Source organism: Epinephelus moara, chromosome 23 (genome assembly GCF_006386435.1).
Source record: "Epinephelus moara isolate mb chromosome 23, YSFRI_EMoa_1.0, whole genome shotgun sequence".
Classification (NCBI taxonomy): domain Eukaryota; kingdom Metazoa; phylum Chordata; class Actinopteri; order Perciformes; family Serranidae; genus Epinephelus; species Epinephelus moara.
The window spans coordinates 12681389-12701901 of NC_065528.1; positions in this window are offsets into that span (position 1 = coordinate 12681389).

Consider the following 20513-nt stretch of genomic DNA (forward strand, 5'->3'; position numbering starts at 1 on the left):
ATTGTGCCACCTAGCTTTCTAAATTGATGACCTTTGCTCTCGTTTGAAACACATGTTCCGCTTTTGTAAAAATGTCCCTTGCATGGTGAAATTACATACAAATTCAATTCTTTAACTGATTTCATGGACTAAAGTCAGGACATGACAAAACATTTTGTACATGTGCATAATGAAAGTATTTACTGGCTTTGTCATACTCCTTTTTAGGTCAAATTGTTAATTTGAAAATCCATCTAGTCTAAAAATGTACTATGAGTTTGTTAAGCAGGGTCACCCTGACTAGTTCTGGCAGTTTTAATACAAAAGCCTGGTGGAGAATAAACTTAAGACAGCAATCACTGGTTATAACCTTCAAGTCTTTGAGTTGTAGGGTTTGTGTTTGGATTGGCATAGGAAACTCATGTATTAAATAACATCCATGGGGGAGAATAGTGTTGTTGACACTGCTGCGGATGAATATGGAGATGATAAAATTATCTCTCTAGGGTTCTAGATTGTGGATTTGAATTGCAAAAGGTAATTTTCATAACTATTGCATTGGAAAATCTAATGAGTTTTAACTATCAGAGATTCAAGTTGGGGTGGGTGATTCAGCTTTACTCTCTCAAAATACCAGAGATGGTGGTGAGGTAAAGGCTGTTGTTGTGGCAAAAAAAGTGTCATAATACACTGTTAGTTACATTTAAAATTACTGATCACATTAGTCACTCTATCTATTAATTATTATCTGTAGTTAGCTCTGCACTGGCTCCCTGTTTCATCAGTTTCCTGGCTGTAATCTTTCTGCAAAAACAAGTTTTAACAGCCACCCACTGTTTAATATGTTTTAATATTTGCTAATAAAATGTTGAGCAAATAAATGATGTTGTTTATGAGCACCACAGTGTCCATCAGTCCGACTGTAATCAAATTGTTAAATGATTTCCTTGCCTCCTCAGCAGTGTTACACTCTTCCACAGCGATGATGACATCTATCATCTATTCCTGGCAGAACAGAATGTGCCGCTGTACATAAAAATTTGAATATATTTGATTGGTGGATGTTGTTGCCAGGCTGCAAAGTTGGATGTGGATGAAAAGCACAACACACAGACATTCTTCTTAACTTTGATCAAATATTTGCTTGCCTTCCTCCCACAACGCATTTTCTTTTGTATCATTGCCTGGAGGTTACTTCTGATCAGATTTGTTTTGCATAAATGTGTAACAACATCGCTGCATCCTTGATTTCTCAGTATGAGCGCCGTCTCCGTCTCCACTAATAACGGCTCGTCTCTTATAAACAATCACTAATATGTTAAATATGTAAAACAGTTCCTCTCCTCCTATTTACCAACTGTCTCTGCTGAGCATGTCTTCATCCCACATCATATGTGTTAATAATGTGCTAAATGGCATTGGTAACACAATCATTTGAAGCCAGTCGGCCAATATTTATTCATATACATTGAAGCCTGATGAGGGCTTGATTAAAAGGGGAAGGCTGAATTCTAAAAGGCATGTATCTCTTTTAAGAGAGATGGAAAAAGCAAGTAAATTACTTATTCAAGTTTATTTTCAGAATGGCGAAGTGTGTGCATTTCTGTAATTAAAATTTCATATTGTCGTAATGTATGACCTTTATGTAACACAGGAAAGCTTTAAAACGTATTAAAAGAGAAACAAAGTGCAAGCTGAAATTACTATAAAGTCGTAATAAAATTGTATGATTAAACTGCAAATTTAAGAATGGCCTTTTATTGTGACCATCCCAAGGCACACCTGTGTGGTAATGATGCTGTTTAATCAGCATCTTGTTATGCCACACCTGTCAGGATGGTGGATTATGTTGCAAAAATTTTGCAAAACATTTTTTTAAACAAATTTTGAGAGAAAAAAGTATCTTGGGTGCACAAAAGTCTTAGATTTTTAAACCTTTGAAATGTTGGATTTAAATTTTTGTGCAGCAAACCCATAAATCTTCAATAAATAGCCCGGGCTATTATAAGCTTAAATCACTGAAATCAACAGGCCTGTGTCTGGGACAGGTGTCTTTATAGGACAGGCCTTTAATTCCTTTCACATTTATAAATATTGGGCTTTAAAACTATTTCAGTAGCCTTAAATTTGAATTTCTGAGATTTTAATTGCCACAAAAAATATCAAATTTAATTTATCCATCTTTTCATTTCTTTTTATCAAAATTAGTCAAGGTCAAATCACTGAAATCAAAAGGCTTGTATTGGGGACAGGCCTTTAATTCCTTTCACACAAAACTGTTGCTCAGCAAAGATCAGGAAATACAGTCAAACTGTTAATTTAAACCAGTATGAGTTTTACTTGTTTAAAAATTAGGCCTCAGATAATTCATTTGTCATTCATTTGATCTAGCTCCGACAGACAGCACATTAGAAACACTCGAGGATTACGGCACCCGGCAAAGCCACACAACACCACTTTATCCTGTTAAAACAATACTCACAACTTGGATTAATTTGTATGAAAAACCCTTTTGATTCTTTTGATCTGAGGACTCTTACGGACTAAAGGGAAATAAATAACTTACAGAGTAATCAAGGAATGGACGCATAATTTGAGGTAGCCAACTATCCAGCTTTTATACATCCGAAGAACTTTAATAAAAGAAAAGTAGCTGCTTGGCAACTAGGCCAGGCCTCGAATTGAGACAGGCCTTTATTTTGTAAAAATGCAGTGTAGCCACACTGGGCTAGTGAAAGGGATCTCGGTAGTTAATTGGGACGAGGCTTTGAATTGAAGTTTTACGATGTATATCAGTTCCTGTGGTTGGGAATTGACTGTTAGCTTAACCCCCTCCAGGCAATTGTCCAATGATAGCCTTGAATAGCTAATAGTTACCAGGTATGGAAGGCCTGTCAAGCTTTGGATTTGCCCACATCAGGCTTCCAGGAAGTGTGCTTGGCCTTGAATCCAATTTTTGTATTAGCCAAATGGTGAAATTACAACTTCTGTGTCTGTCACGTGATGCCATGGGGACAAAAAAGAAGTTTTACCATAGACTTTCATTGGGAAAGAGACGTCTGTTAATCAGTGGATAGTTCTTTTGAGCATCACAACCCTTGCAAAATAGGAACTCTCATAGGAATGAACCAGGTCCCCCATGAATGCTGTATCCACTTCTCTTTATCCATACCCCACACGCTTTCTCCACCAAACAAAAAAAAAGATCAGAAGAGGAGTAAGTCACCAGGTCTTCTTCAGGGCGTGGTGTGTGAACCTGGTTCACACATTTTTTCTGCCATGCCCTGAAGAAGACCTGGTGGTCGAAACCGGTCGGCTTTTTTTTTGGCATTTGGTCGTATGTATTTTAACTCTGATATGCCCGATTAGATAAAGGCTTTTTAACATTATTCCTTGGCTCGGTGCGTAGTGTGCCTGAAGAAAGCCCGAGTGGCTTACTCCTCTTTTGAACAGTTAATATTCAACTTAAAGAGCACCTCGCGTCTACCTGGAGTTCACCTGAGAGCACGGTAATTTTCTTCTTTTTGTGGCTTCAAAAAAAAAAAAAAAAAGATATAAGCTAGGGAATGGATCAAACTGTGTTTTTAACCACTCCAACATAAGCTGCAGTTGTTAGCATGCCTAGCTAGGTAGCATGTTACTGTGCGTTACTTCCAAAATGGCCTCTTTATGACTAGCTTATGCTCTGTGTTGATTTTTCTCACATTATGGAAGCTGTTACTGTATGCTATTAGAGTTAAAACTGATGTTAGCAGCTTTTTCCAGGTCTATACCAGAATTTGGTTTACACTCCAGCAACCCTTGCCAACGTTACACAAGATAGTGTTCTGTTTGTTAAACGCTCATTACAAAGTAGGTCTAACTAGTGCCACACTGCAATACGAGAACAAACTTGTTTCTTTGTTTCTTCAACATGTATTATCCACTGTAGAGGTTGCTAACTATGTATCAGGGGCAGGCAGCCTTAGCCTCAGTCTCCGTTTCTTGGGTTTAGCTGTCACATGTTTAAAACACTTTTTACAAAATTTGCGGTTTAAAGATTCAAGAGAAGTCATTAAAAAGTAAACTGAAGACAGCGTTTGAAACAAACCCATGGAACTGACGTTAGCTTAATAAGTTGGTAGCTAACATTGATAAAATTTGCCAGCGAAGTTGGAATATCAGCCGACAAAATCTCTGGTTTCCAAGCCTGTTTTTTTTTCCACCTCCGTCTGAAATAAAGGACCCACTGTTTCAAAAATTACAAATAATTTCGTAAGGTAAAACTGCCACGTCACCATTGTAAACTGCATGTGCGCTGAGAGAACAGGAAGCTTTTCAGGGTCTAGAGTTGCTGTTACCAGTAGCACAGTACCAGAGTTCATATAAAGGATGTTCATTGTCTTGTCTGACTCCTTATCACACAAACACGGCCTCTGTCTGTTTATATATTGTGTATTTTTGAATGGTACAGGCAGTTGTTACTGTGTCTCTGTAAAATGAAAAGCTGGAAAATGGCTTTCTCTCAGTAGGCGGACGATAGCAGAGCTTATGCCAGTTCTTTCCAAGCTGGACTGGTTTTAGTGTTGAAAGTTAAAAATCCCACGCACAATGTATACTGCTACATGCAGGCAGACTGATAGAAAGGCACTGTGATACAGACGCTTTAAAGAGGAGAATGATCATGAGGTCAGGACAAAATGATGACCATTTCACTGAGAATTATGATGAAGACGTTCTTATCCACTCAATTAGCAGTGAAATCTTTTCTTTAAATGCTAAAAAAAAAAGGATCTTAGACATAATTGTTATAAAAGCTGGTATGGGATTAACTTAATCTATGATGCCTCTGGTTATTTGCCTTAACAAGCACCATATAGCCTATTTACCTGAAATCCTGAGTGCAGAGCTGATCTTCTTCCAGGCACTGTTTATAAGTATGTAGGCCTATCGTCTGTGGGACAGATGTAAAGCTCTGGGTAGCCCTGCACTAACATGATCAACTTTGCTGTATTTATCAGACTGAATATAAAATAAAATTACATTATATCAAAGCACCCATAACACATCCAATTAAATGGGGAATAATATGAGATAATGTAAGAATATATGATGTGTCATACACTTTGAATTTCTGTCAAGAGTTTGCCTCTTCATTAGGATGTGTGCGCACAACATACTGATACAGTCCATTAAGAATTCATTGATAACCCTTTGTGCAGGCCCAGTTGCAATATTCAACTGGGGGCTACGGCACACCATTTGAGAACCACTGCTCTACATACTAAAGTGCAAATGTAACATATCTCTGGTTTGAAGAAATGTAAATTGCCAACACTTTTAATGGCCATAGGGTTGCTATGAGACGAACAAAAACATTCACTTGCTTCATTTTTGGGTCTAGATTAAAAACAAAAAAAAATGTTCAAATGACACCTAAGATGAACATGATGTTTCTCAATCTAAAAAAAAGACCAATCATATGTGTTTGATATGAGTAAAATTGCCTTGAATGGAGAACAACAAACAGCACCTTTGGGAGTATAAGCCATACACCAAGTGTCTCACTTATACTGCAAAAATTAGCCAACGAAGCAAAATTAATTGCTTTTACCATTTCCTTTTTACAGTAATTTTCCCCAACACTGATAAACATGCAGCACTGGTGCTAATGTGTCATTAATTCATCAGCAAAGATCCAGTTCCAGCTGATGAATCGTACCTGGAAAGAAGTCCATGCTAGTGATTACAGCTAGATTAATTTCTTGTCCTCTGGTGTGAAGCCATTTACACTGATTTAGAAAAGTACTAGCAGTAGATACTCACCACGGTCCTATTGGCAGCCAGCTAGATGGTCATTACTAATCTAAAGGCACCTGCGGGAGGAAAAAAAGGAGTAAATGGATGTAAGTGTTTCTGCATGCGAGCGCGCGTGTACGTGTGTGTGTGTGTATGTGTGGTCGGTGGAAAGGTTGAGACATCGCAACAGGGTCACACTCATAAGATGTGGGGGTCAACGGCGAAGATCAACTGGGGTCAATCCTGTAATGGGAGCCATTTTTCATTAGGCGCATTTCTCATCCCGGTCCTCCGAGGTAGCGGCAAGAGTGAGGTAGTGAACTGCAGAAAATGGCATTTCAATGTGCGTAACCTCTCGCCTTGCAGCGTCCCCTCTTGACAGGGAATGGCAGGTCCTTCTCATCTCTCTCAGGCTGGCTCGTATATCACTCACAGCTCTTGCCCACCTCTCCATCCCGGGAGACGGAGGCCTGAGAGAGCGAGAGGAAGAGTGCGGGTGATGTGGGTGGACTGCTCTTCAATCTAGCAGCTACTCAACAATCAGCAACACATCTATCACCAGCCCTAAAAGTAATTTTGAACAGACTGACACACATGTGAGCGTCTCCCCGGCCTGTGATATAGATGAATTGTAGATGACAGCCGCTGAGCTGCCTTGAACACTTAAAAAGGGATATCGACTCCCTTTATGGCGCATCAGTCCAGCACATAGACCAAGCCGCTGGAGATGAAAAGGAGAGGAGACTGCAGTGTTGTCCTCTGTAAAGCGAGACAGTCCAGCCACTTGGTGGCACTAGCAGCCAAAATCAATGAGAGAAAACAGAAGGGCACATGTGTGGATATAACAGATAGAGCTGTATGAATATTCTGTTTCCATAACGTAGCATCAACAATGAATATTCTCAACAGCAGGCAGAGGACTATCAAAATAAATCATGTGCTGTAAACATCTTATTAAAGATGAATATTTCAGTTTTGGGGCTGCTGTGGGAGCAGTAAGGTCTGCCAGGAACACTGTGGGTAACCTCATGTGTGGTGGGTAGTGAGGACAGGGAGCCTGTGTACAAACACCATGCACATGCAGTGAATGCATTCTTTGCATCTGATAAAAAGCCCCTCTGTGCGCCAGAGCTCCTTTCACTTTCAGGCTCTTGTTACTGCCAGTTAGAAGGGGAACACTTTCTGAGGACAGAGGGGAAGCTAGTTTGTGATTCAGGTCGTGCTTGAGCCTAAATGTCATTGGCCAGAGTGCAGCAGGTTAATTGAAGGCGTCTTGTCATCCTGGCCTGCTTTGTTGAGAGGGGGGGTGACCTGCTCTAAAATCTTATTGGGCGCTCTTAACACTCACATGCACACATTTTGAATCCATTTCCACTTTCTCGCTGTGCTGTTCAGTAATAATCAGGGCATGTGCATTCATTATTATCATGAGGGTGCAACAATCTGAATACAGATAATGTAAGAGAAGCTGTTACAGTTTAAACCCTGAATGTGATTTCTCTGACACAATTAGTTGATTCATCAGTTCGTTAATCATCTAAAGCTCCCCCTATGCCCAAAAATGCATTTTGCTCATTGTTTCTTCACTTGGATGTTTGACCTTCTCGTACAAGATGATGTATGTGCAGAGTTTGACACTGAAGGCTGTTTTCACATTCATCTGCCGCAGTAGGAACATTTCTCTGTGCTCACCTTAAATATCAGTTGAAATGATTTACTAAGCAAAAAATGTCAGACATCGTCTGGAGTATTTTTTCTATTTAATATCATTGTGAATTTAATATCTTTGGGTTTTGGATTGTTAATTGAGAAAAAAAGGCATATTTCAAGATGTCACCTTTGGATCTGAGAAATGTTGCTTTTAGGCCTGTCATGATAATTAGGTTATCGACTTATCTTACAATATGTGGACATGACCTTGATTATTCTGCTGACCATGATACCTGTTGTAGTTACATGCGTGTTTGTTTACATAAGAATGTCCTGAACATTTTAGCCAACACAACAACACGGTTTTCCCAAGTGTTATAAGACTTGGGTGTAGCGATATTTCCTGAAGCTGCACTTTTGCAGTGGATGAGGCACAGTTCCTATGGTCGTGGCTTTCCAACCCCTGGCAACAAACCAAAAGTCGAACCAGTTCTCACTCCGAGGTCGTTGAAATCTTGCACTTGGGCAATGACCTGCAGCGTACGACACTAACGAAAAAGCCGTCCTTTAATGTCAGCATGATACACGGCGGGTCACTGTTATAGTTTAATGGGGATTGAACGGGGACATGAACGATAGTTAAGGCGAAGAAAGTCTGACTTTCACCCAAGAGAGCATTGTTTGCGTCCTGTAAGATTACAAAGCCAAACCCTGTTCTTTTTTCTTAAATCCAACCACGTGCATTAGTTGTTGAGGGCAAAAAAAAAACGTCAATTCACGTTGTTGTACCGACATAGTACGTTTATTTTGAAAGAGACTGTATACGGTACATTTCCTGTGAAAACAGAAGTGTATTTTGAAAGAAGACAATGCATGTAACAGGCAGAAGTTGACGCTTCACCCCAGATCAACAGAACACACCCAGGTTACCTTGCAAGTCGTATCCGAACATGGAAGGTCCATGACCAATGTTGATATATGACGATGTCGGAGTGGGAATGTGTCGAAGTCAGTTGTTTGTAGGTTTACCCTTCAACAACTCCAGCCTCCCCTCCGTAAAACCACCAGCACACTACCCAACTCCCAGGCCATCTATACCCAGGAGCCAACTGCAGCACACCAGCCGAAATATGGAGGAACGGAAGAGTTCCTGCAGCTTCGCTAAGGTTGTCTATTAGTCACAGGATGCATCACTTGGTTTTTCTTGTGTTGGCCAAATTTGTATTTAGTCTCAAACTGAGGAATTTTGGGCTACTCCCATAAAGGTACTGCCATTCTTTATTCACTTCATTCTATATAACAGGTGTTAATTAGTCTTTTATAGGGCTGTCAGTCAATTAAAATATTTAATTGTGATTAATCGCGTGATCGTCCATAGTTAACTCGTGATTAATCGCAAATTAATCACACATTTTTATCTGTTCCCAGTGTACCTTGAAGGGATATTTTTCAAGTTTCTAATACTCTTATCAACGTGGGAGTGGACAAATATGCTTTAACCCAAAGTAGTGTCCAACTTTACACTTGTAAAGGTTAACCACACATACATGTACCCTGTTTTCTACAGCAGCTCGATGTACTGCGGTGGTAACTCACTTCACATCTACCGTAAATTGTTCAAAAGACGCCTTTCTTGATCCATTTCTGCTCATGGAGGTTTGTTTCTGCTTGCCATCCGCAACGTTACTGCTGCATCGCTTTCTGATGTCCCAAAGGAATGGGCCGAGGGTCATAATTATAGATGGTGTGTGCGTTAATCATATATAAAATATATAATAATGTGATCAATTAAAAAATATAAAAACATGATAGATGAATCAATACTGAAAATAAAAGCTAGTTGCAGCTCTAATCCACACCAATTTATGTCATGCTTAAATACTGCAGGTAGATATTTGACAGTGTAGACAATATGTTACAGTAGTGCTGTCAAAATACATCGATATATATCGATATCGATACTGATAATGAATATTTGAAATGGTTTCAGTATCCATTTTCTGCAGTATTGATACAGCGGTACCTTTCATTCATGTCTTGCTCTCTCTTATTGTTAATGTTTAGGAAAGTCAATCTGCTGTTTTCTGCTACTAACCAAGAAAGAAAAGTTGTTATAGCCTTGTTGTATTTATCTGTTGTATTTATTATAATTTCAATTAAACCACCCAATCTCAATTTTTCAATGTGTTATCAAAAATACAGCTTATACAGCTATCTAATACAGCAGGTCTGTTAATTTTATTATTATTATTTTTTTTTTCAATGTTACAAAATATTAGAAAGGTTTAAAGTCAGTGTAAAACAAATGTAACAATCATTAAATTGTAACCAAATTATTAGCAGTGCTAATGTGTTTCCACTGCAGTCAGTGTGTCTTGTAGTGAAGCTCATTCTGCTCTGGTGATCAGTCTGAAGCTTTTCCTCTTTATAAATATTAATTTTCTCATCTTTCTTTGCCAAAGCCGGAGGCGTCCGGCACAGGTGTTTAGTGAATAACACAGAGAGGACGAGCGGCTAACTGCAGCAGAAACAGGAAGTCGCTGTAATGACTGCCGTCCCTAGTGCATCCTGGGTAATAATCAGCGCTCGTTTGTCATAATAGCAGGTAAATACTCAAGTAGTGCTCACAGTAGGACGCTGGCAGCAGCAGCGGCCCACAATAATTTTTCACTTATTTTTATTAAGTGAACAGGCAGCCCGGTCGTTCTCTGTGGCTTGTTAGTGTTTACAGGCACGGCAGCAGGAATGAAAAGGGCAAGTCATGGCAGCATAGCGAAAGCCAGATTCAAACTCGGGTCGAAGTACACGGGCGGTTGCGTGAGTGTAGTCAACCATCGGGGGTCCGCATTAATTATTCATGAGGTGGTTCATAGTATTGTTTACAACCTTCTTTTTGCTGATTGCTTGTTGAAAAAAAAAAAAAAAATCAATGATGCTATATTTAGTGCGTGATGATTTAATAACAGAGGAAGTAAGACGTTATTGCGAAAGAGAGAAACTGTGTTGCTGGGTCTCTCGCTGGCTGGTTATGAAATGTACAAAGCCAAAGCCTGAGGCAAAGTTTCTCTGTTGTGCTTGCCATCTCAGTGAAGAAACTCTGAGATAAGACAAATGGTTCAAATGACCTTTGAAAAGATCACCATCTCTCAGTTCGCCTGAGAGAGGGAAAGCAAGAGGGAGAGAGCAGAAAGCGAGGGGGCTATTTCTATATAGCGAGGCATAAAAGTGTATTCCCAAACTGTGTGTGTGTGTGTGTGTGTGTGTGTGTGTGTGTGTGTGTGTGTGTGTGCCCTATTCGTCTTCCCCCTCTGAATGCTTTCTGCTCCATTTATACAAGCTAAGTTTATTTGTCTCTGTCGAGGACTCAAGTGAAGCAGCAGAAGCAGAAAGGGAGGGGGGTTAAAGTCTGCATTCATCACTCATTAACAGACAACTCTCATGATTTTCTTCCATTATTCTGTTCTAATGAAGTTAAGTTGCCGCCCGCCGCAGCGGGTCTCTACTCTGCAGTGGTAACTGTTAGCTCTGCCGGCCACATGGGCCTTTCATGGTGCTCATTACGGTTCAGTCCTGGGAGAGTCCGTGCAGCCGGCCAGCTCTCAGTTGTACGCCCACTCCCACAAGCCATTCATCTAGGCTTGAAATTTCAGGATTGCTCCACGGTGCGAGCAGAGACATCCTGTAACAAAAGTGTTGCGAAGAGTTGACAGATGTTAAAAGACTTCACGAAAAGTGTGAAACAAGATTAAGGTGAAAGTAAGGGCAGGTTTCATCTCAACTTTTTTTTTTTTTTGTCAAAAAGTATGCACACAGAGATTTGGAATATTCACCGTAGGTATAGTACAAAAGAGAAATCTTTTATATGTGTAAATTCTCTTGAACCAGAAGCAGCTCGGTTCACTTCTTATCCTTAATGCATACATACCCACTGCTTAAACATGCTCTTATCTTCAAGTCAAATAGAGAATGTTACTGCTCTGCTCCACTCATTTTTTATATCTTTTCACATATTTTTTTTATGGCAGTATATGCAAGGACATAATTTCAGCATGGCTGTAGATTCACCTCCATTTTTAAAGTGAAAAATCTATATGGATGTTGTCTTCTCTCTGTCCAGCTACCAAAATCTAGTGGACAGGGCTCAAAATACCGCCTGTATATGCACAGAAGTGCGCATAAAACTTGAGCTATGCATGTAATTCTCAGCTCTACATGCACCAGGTCAGGTAACTTGGTACTGAACAATGTGTCACAGGGCTGAAAATGCAACCCATTCCCACTCCAACCTCGTCACATATCGACATTTGGTCATGGACCACGTCCAGATACGACTTGAAGGGTACCCTGGGTGCACTGGTTGTTGACGCTCTGGGACGCCGTGTTCTGTTACATACATTGTCTTCTTTCAAAATACACTTCTGCTTTCACAGGAAATTTACCATTTACATACAGTCTCTTTCAAAAATAAACGCACTACATCAGTACAATAACGCGAAAAGACGTTTATTTCCCTTCAACAACTAACGTACGTGGTTTGGTTTAGGAAAAAAAGAACAGGGTTTGGCTTTATAATCTTAGGTGATGCAAGCACCGCTCTCCCAGGTGAAAATTGGTGTCTGTTGGGACCATCAACCGCCACTCCCACCCACCCTACTTGGACTTTCGCTGCCTTAACTTTCGTTGTTTTTGTCCCGCTGCATTTCCCCAGATGCCACTGAGCACCATTAAACTATAACAGCAACCTGCCACGTATCATGCTCACGTTAAAGGACGGCTTTTTCGTCAGTGTCTGATGCCGCAAGTCACTGCCCAAGCACCAGATTTTGACGACTTTGGAGTGAGGCCGGGCTCCAACACATACTGACTGCTCTCATGTTGCACATCCATTTTCTCATGTAGTGAAAAGCACAGCACATGGGCAGACAAGACAGAGCAGTACAGCACCACAGCGAAGGTGTGAAACAATGCGGTCAAGTTAGTCTTGGCCACAGCACCATGGTTAAGTTAGTTTACAGTTGGATGTTTGACAGGCACTCATTTCAGCCAATGTTGGCAGTAGTAGGATGGTTAGCTTACCTCCCACCTCTTGTTTAACTGCTTGGGTCTGAATCATCAATGTATTACTATTGAAATACCATAAAACAATACCCGTATGCTGACTTGCCGATATTAACATAAAATTATGTTTAAAAAGAACTGCCCTAAATCGATCTCATGCAGCACACTTATTTTCATATTGCGTCATTCATTTATTTTGAATAAAATCATAAATGTTTTTTAATAGAAAATAATGGCAGAACACACCTCCTCATATGGGATTTCAGAGCTCCCTCTAATTTTTAATAAATATTTCTAAAAAAACGATAACTTCCAGTGTCACATTTAGTTGTATTCATTGTCACAAACAGCACTGAAAGCTGTTGTTTTCATGACAAGTTGGTAATTGAGGTGTAGAGGTCGATGTACTGCCAGTAATATTTATTTATTTATTATCATGAATACATATTCATGTAAACTTGAAGAAGCACTACAATCCCATATGAAGAGGTGAGTCCTGTGTAGTGATACATTTTGATATTAAATTTGACTTGAATTTTTCATTTAAATATTAATCACATTATACACTGAAAACGTCTTGTGAAAATGTGATGGCATGAAATAAGTCCTAATATGAGAAAAAAAAAGTTTACATATTAGGATTCCTGAGACGCTGCACCAAATGACCATATTAAATTTGGTGTAGTTTCACTGTACATTACTGTGATTTCTGTCTGATCCAGTTTCAGCTGTGTCGCAAGTGTTGAGAGAAAAGGACAAATATACCAAAAAATGTGGCAGTAAAGAAAAATTCTGGTGCAGGTATAAAAAAAAATAAAAAAAACTGGTGCATGTACTTTTAAAAGTTACATGTGCCACTGCATGTACACAGAGAAAAGTATTTGGAGCCCCGGTGGATGGATATGTTAATATGCTCTTTTGAGCTGGCTTTAATTATCACCAGGGGCTCACAGCAATAAGCTTAACGAGCATATTGCTTATCGGTGTGGGTTGGTGGGGCAGCCTGAGAGAAAGACTGCAGTCAAAATATGGAGCTGAAAAAAAGTGTTTAACCTTCCTTTGCATGATTTTGGATCATTGTGTTTTTATTTACAGTCAATAATCTCTTAAAAGATAATTAACACCAATCAAAGATGAGTCGCTAAAGGACAGTGATCTTTCGAGTAAATATGTTAAGTAGGCCTTCATTATCTATCATTAAGAATCAGTCAGATTTACATAATATTTCTCATTCCTTTTTCGTAGAATAAACCTGTCATGGAAACACATTAACAAAATTCTCAAGTGTGTATACAGTTTGTATAGATTAAGGTTGGGGAATATATTGATATATCTATTGTGATATGAGTCTTAAATTTTGCATATTATAGCCAAGACAGGATCAAATGGCAGCATCCATCACAGACAAGACAACAGCAGAAATAGGTACATTCAAATATATTACATAATACAGTGCATTAACAAGACAACAATATAAGTCTGGAGAAGTGATACTCAGTTTAGGGCCTATGTGCCTAATCTGGCCCGTGATAGGGTGCCGCATGGCTTGCTGACCATTTCCTAATTCCTGATAAAAATTAATTTATTTACACTTGGAATTTTTTTTGTACTTTGAATGTAAATAAGGTGCCAGGGTGTATAAAAAAAGCATCAAAATAGAGCTAGAGGAGGATTCCACAAGCTCCTAAAATTGGTCTGGCCCCTGTGTACACCTGAACTGAGCAGAGCTGCTATTTGTTTATTAACTGGCCCCTTGCCTCCAGTCGTTTTATGAAAGTGGCCCCCGAACAAAGCAAGTTGAGGATCCCAGGTCAGGAGTTTATTAACTGATTGAAGCAACTACAGCTAACAGTGACCACTTTCTTTGTTTTTAATTGAAAATCATTTAAAGAGATAACGGTCTCAGGTTTGATTAAGATTTTGTATGCTTTCATTCATTCATTCATTTTCTGTAACTGCTTATCCTGTTAGGGGTTGTGGTTATGCTGGAGCCTATCCCGGCAGACATTTGGCGAGACGTGGGGTACACCCTGGACAGGTCACCAGACTATCACAGGGCTGACACATAGAGACAGACAACCATTCACACTCACATTCACACCTACGGACAATTTAGAGTCACCAATTTATCTGCATGTCTTTGGACTGTTGATGCCTCGGAGAAAAAGGACTTTAGCCTTTACAGAAAATCCAGTGCGGATTGGAATTTCTTTGCGAGATAGTCAACATGGTGTTTAAAATTGAGGTTTTTGTTAGTGCTGCACGATTAATCTAATCGCAATCGCAATCGCGATATCAGGCTGTGCGATTACATAACCGCATAAAAGGCTGCGATTTAATGTAGGCTAAATAAATGTTAACGTGTGTGCCTGTGAACGTGACTGCCTCTCCTGTATTGTGTGGAGTTTGTTGACATCACGCCCACAAGCTATCCTGGTGCGTGCAGCCGGCGTGCAGCAGTGACCAACACAGACGCTGAAGAAGAGCATGAGCTCGACCATGAACAGCCTGAGTTGGTGGCGGAAAAAACGCAATGTATATTATTACATGGCGATACTTTGGATTCAGGTTCGGCGACGTTGAACAGAAAGACGTGCTGTGTAAGTGTAAAAGTTAAAGTCGCCACGTCCCGCGGCAACATGACCAATCTATATCAGCACTTGAGACGGGACATGGCGACTTTAACTTTTAAACTTTTACACAGCACGTCTTTCTGTCCAACGTCGCCATACCTGAAAGACGTGCTGTGTAAAAGTTTAAAAAATCTATATCAACACTTGAGAGAGCACAGCACAGGGAAAAGTAGGAAGAGTGCATGTGAGAGAAAGCCGAGCCGTGTAACGTTAAAGACAAAGAGACAACTGAAAGCCGCCAGAGCCTCATAAAACAACATCCAAGCACTGTTAAGCAAACATTTGTAAGTGTCACAGGGAAATCATGGACTCCATAACAAATGAAAAATTGATCAATTTTGCTCGGGTTCGGCCCACTTGACATGCTGCTGTGTTGTGCTATGGCGCTGGAATTTGTCATTTACGTGACAACGCCTGAACGCAACATATGCTTGCTCCGTACAGTTCCGTGCTGCGCTGCTGTGTGTTTGACTGTGCTCAGTCTGTTGATGGTCACTGACACACTGTCTGTCCATAACAATAACTATGTCAGGTCAGTGCCCACTAATATAATGTAGGGGAAACACTGAATCAAGCAAAAAGACTCATGATACCATTTATTTATTACATTTTATTGTAATCGCAATCGCAAATCGTGATATTGTCCACCATAATCGCAATCGCACATTTTTACCAAATCGTGCAGCACTAGTTTTTGTCCAACCAAACTAAAGTTTTTGTAATTATCAACAAACTGAGAGGTAAATTATTATTTTCTGAACACACTGTTTTAGCTGTTCTATTATTTGCCATTATCAGCTTAGGGGACGTACACATGCCGCATCTTTACCTGCCTGGATAACACAAGGTTGGGCTCTGGGCACTACTCTTGTGCCTACTCTTTGGCAACTTTCAAGGACACGGAAGCTAGTTGCGTCTGAGGTTGCCAAGCAACCATAATCAGCACTGTATCCATATCATAGCCTACTTACCAAAAATCCTGAGTGCAGAGCTGATCTTCTTCCAGGCACTGTTTTGTAAGTGTGTATTAGGTCAAAAATATTGTCCGAGTGACAGGTGTAAAGCTCTGGGTAGCCCTGCACCAAAATGATTACCTTCCTCTTTATATTTACCACAGACTGATATTTATTGAAGAAGGGAAAGATGCCTTTTGGCTGTGATTGGTTGTCCCTCATCTCATGACATGCAGTATGGGCTTCTGGGTTCCAAAAGTTGAACTATTTTATCTCAGGGCGCAGCTGTCGCACCCTGAAAAATATAATTGATATTGAGGCATTCGGTCAAAATACTGTGATATCTGATTTCCTCCATATCACCCAGCTCTAATGTGTATAAATGACATAATTTTCACTTCCAAACCCAAACCCAAGTGCTTGCAAAGTGTTTGTTGGAGAAAACTGTGAGTTTATTGTAGCAATGACTCAAGCGCTGCACTCACTGCTGGGTAAGTGCATTAGCTAAATGCTTATTTGTGTTGTATGTGGTGCCACAACAGGGTGTTTCCTGGCTCACAAAATTAAAATGTAGAACGACTTGTGCCTCGACATGATGTAACCTATTAAAATTGTTGGTGTGTGTGTGTGTGTGTGTGTGTGTGTATGTGTGAGGGGAATACTAGAAGGAGATGAAGTCCGGACAGCAGCATCACTTGTGTCCCAATTAGCAATGCGGGGCTTTGAATGGGTCTTTAACCTTAGCAGAGCTTAATCATGTAATTAACGAGAAGGGGGAAACTGCCTGTCTAATGCCACCCTCCCGCTAGAAATATTCCCTCCAAAACATTGTCTAGACTCCATGTTTTCAGAGACAAAGACATCATTAGTGACCTTTAAGACGAGGAGAGGGCTGGCTACCTAAGGCATTAGTCTTTTATTTAGCCGGGCGCTGTTCTAAATTAATGTCTTATTCTTATTCTGCCCATGTTTGTGTGCATGCTTTACGCAGCCGTGTGTAGATTTGTGAAAGCGTTAACACCTACAGTGTGCATCTGCTGTCACGACTGCCCATCCAGGGTGTCTGCTGATGGCTGATTACCCACCACTGGCATTTAAGCAGCGGATGCGGGGCCGCGGTCTCTCCAGCGTGGACGTGCCACACATCAAGCTGGCTTGAGTGGTTGTTTACAACAGCGTTGCTTTTAATTGCTCATCAAATTATCGGCCTAATGATAAGACACGCTAGATTGAAAGGGACATATGGATTCGGACAGTGGCCATCAAAAAGCTGCCCACCACGCCGTGGTTTCGCGTCCGCGGTGTGTATTAGCCAAACAAGCTGAGGCCTATTTAGCAGTAATCAGCAGAAGCACCGTGGAAGATAAAAATCAGCCGTGGGCATTATTCTCCCTTCAGCCTTCAAGAGTGACAGGCCTATTATACAGTGCATGGAATTTATGAGATGATCATCTTTGATGGCCTGGATGTCCGTCGTTCGCTGTAATGTTTTCTATGGTAATGATGCTTCCCCTCTGCCTTCGACCACAAAACCGCCATCCGCCTTGTGACTCCATCTCTCTGCTGAAAAGTGATTGTTGACGGCTCCATTAAAGGGTGAAAAAATATTTTCTTTTCCCTCCGCCCCCCCACCACCCAACATACCCACCCACCCACTCAGAAGCTTTATATTCACTCGTCAACCAAGCTTATTTATGTCGTCTTCTTCGGCGCGGGGATGCATCTGGTTTGAGGTTGTCGCTTTAATGGGGACGGGGGTGATTTGAAACGACCTTGATACAACTTCTGCGCACGGGGGATGTAATGTCGCCGTGGGATTGTACAGGGAATCAAAAGCGGTGGCCTGGAACAGCGCGCGTTCACTCTTGGTCATTATGGCTGCCCTATAAGCAAGCTGCAGATCTCGCATCCATCAGAGGTGCAAAACCATCTCATCTGTCTAATGAAGACACTGTTGTGCGTTAGATTTATACTGATACATCAGTGGTATATGATATACCTTTAAATGGATGCTTAAGGGTGCATACTCAGAACGCTCATCAATTTCTATCAGGAAAGTTAGACCTCCTAAAGACAGGGATTAACCTGATGGGGAGGCCAAGTGCAAACATTAGCTATGGGCTCCTTCTGATCCCTGATTTCTTTTAAGTTTACATCACAAAGCTCATGGCCACTCATTATATTTCCCCTGTAGCCCCACACTAGCACTTCTACTATGTTGGAATACAACCATGTCTTCTGCTTTGTGTCGGTCAGTTTGATTAAAGACAACTATGTTTAAAATATCGACTATTCAGGCATAATATAAACTAAAATACTTAAGGGATCAAGACATTTTAGAAAAGACCCCATCATGTCAGCTTCAATCCGTATTTGGTGGTTTTCAAGCATTTACGTGAAATTATTAAATGCTCCTTTATGGGTCTAGATGATTCCTCTTCTCCAAACCTTTTGAATAATCCATCTAAAATGCTACAATTTAAGCTTAAAGCTTAAAACAGTGTTGTTTCTCTTATTTCCAAGCTTCCATTTTGTATTATAATAGGGCTTTTCCCAAATGTGGTAAAAATAATTTGATCTGTAATCAACTCTTTCCCAGTGTATGAGCACAACAGGCTGGGCCTTGTACTGCAGCGGGGGGCATTCCTAAAATACACTGTCCGTCTGTTTGCTGACTTTGTTATATGCAGCTCGCTTGTCATCAGGAGAGGCAGTGCAGCCACAGTTCAGATGTGCTCAAACTAGATTGACAGCACTATTAGATACATGGTTTTCATTGGATAGCAATGCAGCACTCAACATCATTTTCTGCTACATTCTTAAAGGTATAAATTCGGGACTGTGGGTTACTGCTCGTCAACCTCACATTCACTCTCCTCTGGCGTTTTGCCTCACTATATTTGTGTTTTTTACCCTTGTTTCATGGATGCCTGCTGCTTACAGTCTGAGGGCTGGGGGGTACATTCCCATAAACATTCTGAACACAGACAATAAGATAAAAATAAGAAAATACAGGCAGAGTGTAGGGTCTCTGCCGAAGAATACACCACCACACACTAAGAGTGGGTCATAAGTGATGATTGAGAGGGATTACTTCTGTATTAGACTATACATTAGTGTTTTGGAAAATCCGGCATAGTATATCTTTTAGTAGGTATAGTGACTATTTCAGCATACCAAAGTTCCGAGGCTACTTAGTTTGTGAGGGGCCTCGGTTTGACTTGTGTTAAGGAAGAATGTCATTCTCTTACAGTGCACCTTATACATGGAATTATCCGAAAAGCTGAGGCTTAGTTTGCAAAATATCGATGCGTAGAGACACCTGGCTTCTCCCTTGACACATCTCATTTTGCCATATCGTTATGCTAATGATATGGAAAGCCCCACCCTGCAAGTTGAGGGGATTGGTTCCTTAGGTTTGTGATGTAACAAACTCTGGAAGTCAGAATCAGCATTCTGGGACTGTCATGTCTCGAGAATACTTATTCCCCCTTGGAACACTGCAGTTCCTGGGGGGAAATGCTCAGCCATGGAGTTGACTGCTTATGTTGTTCACAATGTGTCTTGTAGCGTCTACAAAAAACACCATATGGACATGTTAACAATGTTAAAAGCTTGATTTCTGATTGGAGAGAGTCTTTAAATGTTGCAAAAGAAAAAAGCTGTGTTTAAATATGTGTTGAAAGTTGTAAATACAGTTGAATTCTAGCCATTGCATATAAAAGTATCAATGTCACTTTAATGCTCTCGCAAAACAAAAAAACATCTCCCTCATCATGAACATTTCAAACTTGATTTACTGCCGACTCAAACAACAGATAGAATATGAAATCTGACCTCCGAGGTTTGGATCTTTTGACACCTGTTTTTCACTATGGGAATCATAGCAGTAATTGCTTTTGAGGGGTCCCTGATCCATTTACACTGCACTCTGCTTTCCAAAGCCGGAAACATGATTTGTATTTGACACATGTCCTCTTTTCATCTTCCTTTATGTCTGAGCAGTCTTTGTGATGATGTTTATTTGGGGTAGGCGTTGCTTTTGAGTCTGAGACCCTTGGGGATGGAGGTTTTGATCTAAGAGACAGCATTATTTTTTTATTCGTGATTTGTTACTTTTATGCTAGTCTCGCCACCAGACAATCAGAGATCTCCGCCTTCTGATAGTCTGGGGACACTCCTTTCTAAAGTGTGTTTAACAAACCGGCGAAAACGGCCAGCAACAAAGCAACGCCTCTTGCATTTTTGAAAAGAACACGCCTTCTCGGAAACGTGCGCTCCCCCTTTTCTCGCCCGCAAGGAAACAAACACACAGAGAGCTTGAAAATGGATGCAGAGAGATTTAACTCCGTTTTATCAAACGTGTGCTCATCCGTGAAGAAAATATTTTTTCCAGCGGATGTCTTAGTTACAACATGATTGAGCTAACTGGAGTAATTTCATGTCGTATCCGACAACGGGA